We start from the raw sequence: 7243 nt of genomic DNA, 5'->3' as shown, positions 1-7243 counted from the left end.
GGAAATCCTCGTATTCAAATAAAATACGATAATACTAAGAAGGCCATGATCCTAGCAAAACATGGCCAGAAGGGCGAGGGACGGCCTCATTTCATTGGAGAATGGCAACTAGGGAAACCTTTAGGCAGTTAGGCAGGAAAGCTGAAACACAACATATGAGATGAGGTTGTAATGCTGAAGGCTTAGATGGCACAGCGTTCCAAAGGTCTATCATACCTAATCTGCCTGGGCCTACAAAAAGTTCCGAGCCTTGTGACTGTGGATTAAAACTGTGTAGTGTAAGGAATTCAAGGACTTACAAAATCAAATCCAACTTGAGGACATCCTCAATTATGCCCCAGGCCCTTTGGCTCTACATATCAATGAGAAGTAGCCAAGATTTGTCTTTTGTCTTCTCCCTCCTCTGGAAATTCCTACCCTTTTTAACCCCCTCCTCAAGCCCCATACTTTAAACTGTCGTCCTGATTATGACTTTGAAATACTTGGGCAGAAATTCCTCTTTTCAGATTGTTCCAGGGCGGGGACGGACATAATCAGAAGAATACAGTTCTGGCAAACTGAGTTGAAAACGAATGAGGCCCCTGAACGATGTGAAGTACCTACTCAGTCGAACTGCTAGAGAGAACACAGAAAGTAAAATTTTCAGGTTGTAAAAAGTTGATAATTTTTTGACATTTTATTTTTCAATGTTTCTCACCCACCATTCCTATCAAAGGGCAACAAAAGTATCACCATTCATCTGTCTCATCCGCCTTGAAAACTGGATTAAACACTAATATCTGTCGTTTTTTGTTATTTATACATATTGTCCCCTCCCACCAGAACACCTTTTGGTGCTAGTGATGTCATATGCACATAGTATTCTTTTCTTGATAGTAAATCATATCATATGTACATCAGTTTTTATACATATAGATAAATAGCTAACTCACTCAACGTTCCATAGTAAAAATACAAAGCATACAACACACCCAGTCCCATACTTCCTTTCAGTAAGAGTGCAGCCCCCACAATTTCTACCACAAATTTTTTTAGTTTTCCTCAGTGGGTCCCTTACCACTTGGGAACTATTTGTATGGATTTGAGTATATATGTAGTATGGTAAACCCCTAAAGTTGATTTTCCAAATTAGTTACTAGTTCTATGGGCAGAACCAGCTCTGTTTCATGTAAGTCCTTCTAACCCTGACCCCCTTTGGTCCTAGTGATGTCATACCCCGGTAGTATTTTTTGCCATGATTGGTTGAAAATACTACATGCATTTCAGAGTTATACTAGTATATATATATATATATATATATATATATATATATATATAATATATATATATAGATATATATATATATATATATATATATATATATATGTGTGTGTGTGTGTGTGTATACACATGTACACACACACACACACATATATATATATAATTAGTTGACCCATCTGGTGCTGCCTAAGAAAAGTAAGAATGACGACTGAAGTTTCTTCTTTTCTACAGGTTATCTTCCTTTTCCTTCATAGATCACTAACACTTTTGCTCCTGAACTCAGTTCATCTTGAGGGACAAAATTAATTTATATCTTGATAATGCTGCCTGATCTAACCTGACATGTGCCTGATATTTAGTGATCAATCTCCTTTCTGTCAGACTCTGCCAGTTGTTTGTTTGCGATTTTTCACCTGTCTAATTGGTGATTGTGTTTTGCCACATTGACTGGCGAGTTGACCTCCGGTGCACTAAGTTTGAATTCTTCATTCAGTAGCTGTGCTTTATAAGAGTCAGTATGGGAGCAGTATTGGAACCAGTATTTGATTGAAATAGCAACATTTTCAGTCAGTAGCAGCCCTGCGTTGGAGTCATTGGTTAGTTGCAGCAGCAGGTACAGTTACCTGAGTGTCCGTCTGGGATAGACGACTTTTCATGGATCAACTTACTTTGGAGCAACCTCATCAGTGTTTGGCTACAACCATGTACTGTACAGCATTATGCATCGGCAAGTCACTGGAGTTTGTCTGCATGGGTGGATTCCACCCTGGAGACAGCAAGCAGCTGTCTTGACAACTTTCTGGAGTTCGTCTGCTTTGTGTGTGTGTTGGGCTTCAGCCTTTTTGATAGCATGAGTCTGTCCCAGCAGTGTACCAGGGAGGGTTGATTTTTTTTTTTACAATTTTTGCTGTAGTTTCTGTTAATGTTGCTGGCAGGTGTAATTGCCACAAAATGGTCTGTTATGATTATATTTGATGGCCCTTTTATGGTTTTGTGTATAACCCTATTATCATTATTTATTGGTATTTGGGCATAGTATAGTTATTGTGAGAAAGCTCTTACAATACGTTTAATTTTTTATTGTATGATGTTATCCTTTTTATTATGAATATTTCATTAACATTTCAATGAGAGAGCCTTACAGAGATAATGCATTTTAAAATTTTTTCTTTTATTGGTGTAAGGCATATTATTTATGCTGGCCCATTTATTAACTTGTAATAAGGTATTTAAGATTGACTTTTTGTACGTCTTTTTGTGTAATAATTATTATGCAATGTGCGGTACTTTTGCTTTACTCCCTGTACTTAACGTACTTTACTGTCTCCATTGAAGTGTCATAACTTCAATGGAGACTTAAATTGTTCATTGTGCTGCTATCATTTTGCTTATTTTTACTGAAGTTATTTTTATACTGACTCAGCTATTTGTGTTTTCACTTTACTTTTTTATGTACTCATTTTGATAATTTGATACTGATCTATCTGTATAAAGTGCACATTTTGTTTATAGTGAATTAGTATTAAGGTAAATTTAATGGTTTTTGTTTAGTTCCTTGCTCCTTTGTCTGTCCCAGTTTCTGCCGATCATTCCAGTTCCAATCTTTTGAGTTTTAAAGGACCTGCAGAACCAACTGTGGTTTATATTTCTCAACATCAAAATGAAACATTTTCCCCCTCGCCCCCAACCAAAAATACAGTGATATCCCATCCTAATTTAATCATAACATGTCCTCTTCCCAAAAACCTTTTTCGCCAGCTTGGTATTTCAGTAGCATCTTAAAGGTCCTGGTATAAATTCTCGTCCGCCAATCCCATTATTTATAGCTCCGAATTTTTACTTTTTTCAATGAGCAATTTTCTGTTGGTATTAAAACTGTGACGTCTGTTTATTTTCCTGCCTCTACTAGTGCCTTTCAGTAATATAACCACCTTCCTTCTCCTCTTTCTGATTTCCGTCAATGGTGTAACTCAGTTGTCCTCGTCCTTACTCATTGGTAAGATAACGTTTCTTCCTTTCTGAAGTGAACTTAAACCTGGAGGGCTTTACATCCCAAAGATGCGAAGTGACAGTAGCAAACTTGATTATTATCCACTGAAATGATTAGTGCTTGGTATTCACTACGAAAATCACTAATTATCTAGCTTTATCTGTATTTTTAAGCAACTTTTTAGACTCATTTTGAGATTTGGTTGTACCATTGCTGAAGGAGAAAAGTTCTTTGACACAAACCCTTAATAAGGGAAATTACATAAACTCATATATAATATACTTATAGTGTTCAGAATTAATTTATTGTATATCAAGAAAAAGAGAATTAAAAAGGATTTATATCGCAATAAACTTTATTTGTGCTGCCTCCAGTATCATAATGATGATGTTTTATACTGATCAGTCATGTGGAAATTTAGTTAACAGTCTAATCATGATGGTGGATGTGTTCACCATGATGGTAAATCTTCACATGGGAGTGATGGAAGTTGGTGACTTGTTCGTAGATGCGTTCATCTTCAACGTGGCGATCGAATGGGAAACCATGGGGCCTCTTGTCTGGGTAGACTCCATTGATACCATAGTGCATGAAGTCATCCTTGGAATGCAGATCAGGTATTGCAGCATCAGCTTCACCATCAGTAACGCAGACAAGGAGATCAAATTCCATGCCATTGTGGTTACCCTTGGGCAGGAGGAAACGATTTGGCAGGCCAGTGGCGCTTTCATAGTCATGAAGATCCAGGTCACCTCCACTTGACAGAGCAGCTTCAGTCTTCTCCATGAGTGTTTTGAAGCTGGGGACGTCATGCACAGTGACTGAAGAGTCAGTGGACTTACGGACTATGTTGTTGCTTCCAGGAGACACTAGTCAGAGTAAAAATAATAAATTAGTTCACTGAAGGAGTAGGCTTAGAAAAAGTATACTGCTCCTGAGATATGATGTTTTGGTATTTAGAACTGAAGACAATTGGTAGATATTATTTCCCCAAGCTTATTAAAAACAATTTTTTAAGATAAAAAATTAACATTTAACCAAATTTACACAAATATATATATATATATGATATATATATATATTATATATATATATATATATATATACTATAATAATATATATATATAGATATATATATAATATATAGTATATATATATATATATCTATATAGGATATCTAGGCACAGAAAAAAATACTCACATTCACCCAGAATTTGTCGAGCTCGATGGCTTGCCATTCTTCCATCCATCGAAGGAGAAACCCCACACCGTTGTTATCTTTATGATGGCCAAGCAAAATTTCTAATCGTTGCCAAAGTTTCAGATCCCTTCTCATTGTTAATATCAATGTTGTATGAGAATTCTTTATGGTCTAGACGAGGCACATATGTATCAATATCAACATCAGCTATTTCTTCAGTGTCGTCTACAGCGTTGAGTAAACTGTACTCAAAATCTTCAAAGTAAGTTTCCAGAGTTCCATCAATAGCAACGTTAGTTACACTTACTCCTTTGAAATCTAGTTCATCAAAAGTGTAGCTAGGCAGGGAATCTTTGTGCTCTCTAAAGATGTTATCCATATATTTATGAAGTCGGAAGAAACCAGGATCTCGAGTGGCGGTTTCAAAGTGTTCCATGACACCTGGTGGCATGTTATATTTTCCATGGGGATCTGTCTGACGACCAAGCATGATATGGGCAGTGTTGTGAAGAGCTCCATAATACTGGGCATTGGGGCTGTACAAAGAAGACTCGATTACATCACCAAGAACATCAGCACCACGGTCATTCATGATATCAATGTGAGAACCATCTTCCTTGATAATATAGCCATGAGCAATGGCATCTCGGATACGGCTCTCAATGATGATCATGTCTCTAACACGTGCAACACCATCGACGTCCTCGAAGTCAATGTCATCAGGACGAGAGGGGAAGGCTCCACCATATTTGTAGGAGGTATGAGGAGCAAATCCATCGTGAATAGGTTTATCCCAATGCAGTTCCTCCAACTGGCTCCAAGTAGGTTGGACAAATTCTCTTCTGCAATCAAAACGGACCAGTCAACGCTGATTATGGTAATCCAATAGAAAATTTCTCCGCCCTTACGGTCAAGCTTAAAATTGAGAATAAGAATCCCTTCCAACCAAATGGGAATTCGGAATTCCAAATGCCAGAAAACGTGGTGGGGGTTATTCATGCCAATTCTTTCTTCTGCCAAAGTAGGCAAAACACCGTTGCTTCCTTGTTTCCTAGCTGTAGCCTGTGAATGACGAATTTGATTTTGGTAAAAAAAGAAAAAAAAAAAAAGAAAGGTTGTCTGTCTTCATCTTAGCGCCATAAGGCTTCTTGGAGTGAACTTCGGTGTTGGTGAAAGCATGTGAGGTGTGAACTTCATTAGAGAGGAGGAATGACAACATGTTTCAGCCAGTGGATGGTGGATGACAGCAGCATAAACTGCATATACGAATTCTCCCTCGTTCATGCGATCACGGAAATAGGCAGCATTTTCGACGACCGTTTCCCAGTCCTTGCAATGCATGAAGACATCGAAAAGCATAATAGCTTCTTCACGGTGTCTGTCATTGAAGAGGGAGAACCAATGCTTTTGTTGCAGCAGTCGGTTATCCTTCAGCTCTTTCATAAGGCGGTGAACAGCTTCTCCATTATCTGAATAGTGGGATTTGTCGGCCTCTGGATCGAAGGTTTTGGCATATTCTTTATGTTTTTCATCACGAAGGTGCTCATTGACCTTCCACAGGAGGAAATTCACATCATGCTGCTTCTGAGCGTTGGAGGCATCTATGCAAGAAAGAATATAATAAGAATTAGTAATATTCCATACATTTCCTTTAATAATTCTTTGAATGTGGAAAGGATGTCTTGCAACTAATATGTAATCATTATTGCTAAAGGTATTTAAACAATTAATCCATTCAGTCAAAAAAAATGTGAGGAAAATCCTGTTTTCTCATGAATGTGGTTAGAATGGATTTTTTCGTTAAGAGAAAAATAGGCAGTAATAAATATTTAATATAATATGTATATGATATGTAATTTCCATGGATAATTGTATTCATAATCTTACCTTAGCAGTTAAATAAAATACACAATAATACAATAGTATAAAAATTGTACATACATAATCATTCATGAAAATCTTTTTTTTTTTTTTAATTCAGGATTTATATAAGTCGTCGCAATAATAATGCAAGCTTGAGTGTCTTAGAATTTCACAGTTAGTATATAAATTAGTTGTCGTCAGTTTAACAAACTCTTAATTTCATTTCAAAGATAATACTGTATAGAGAATTTCGAAGTCTAACAAGTGCTAAATTTACTTGCAAATCTAGATACAATTTCTACCGATTACAGAGTTCTTATGGTTATCTGAGCTTTACTACCGAGATGTTCTTTGAGAACAAAACTTTAGTCTTATTAAAGTGTATCAGCTTAAAAGACGGTATTCTACTCACCAGCAGAAGCAACGGAGAGCAGGGCAGCGCCGGCCACAGCCAAAAGGAGTAGAGTCGACTTCATGATGACTGAGCGCGACAATGACCGTCAACAGAGGTCTTTATATTCCAAACCGACAGGTGGTCGTACCTCCCGCCCCCCCCCAACCCCAACCCCCCTCTCCCCCACAAGGCTGGCAACGCTCTCTTGGACTCTGCTAGTGCTAACGGGATTCCACAAGCAAAAATAAATCATTAGCTGATAACATTGGAAGTAGCGAGACAAAGTTTAACACTCCAGATATAGCATGTATTATATCTATATGTCTAGTAATATAACAACACACACACACACACACACACACACACACAACACACACACATATATATTAGTATATATATATATATATTATATATTATAATAATATATATATATATATATACTCATGATATATATATATATATATTATATCTATATATATATGATATATATATATCTATCTAATATATAATATATATAATATGTATATATATATAT

At 36.7% G+C, this 7243-nt stretch overlaps 1 pseudogene; it reads right to left on the bottom strand.

Annotated features, from left to right (window-relative positions):
- Positions 1 to 3587: 3587 nt before the first annotated feature.
- Positions 3588 to 6863, bottom strand: LOC135217404 (hemocyanin subunit-like; annotated as a pseudogene).
- Positions 6864 to 7243: the final 380 nt, after the last annotated feature.

Source organism: Macrobrachium nipponense, chromosome 7 (genome assembly GCF_015104395.2).
Source record: "Macrobrachium nipponense isolate FS-2020 chromosome 7, ASM1510439v2, whole genome shotgun sequence".
Taxonomy (NCBI): domain Eukaryota; kingdom Metazoa; phylum Arthropoda; class Malacostraca; order Decapoda; family Palaemonidae; genus Macrobrachium; species Macrobrachium nipponense.
Note: the sequence above shows the minus strand (reverse complement) of the source record. Positions and strands in the feature narration are given on the sequence as shown.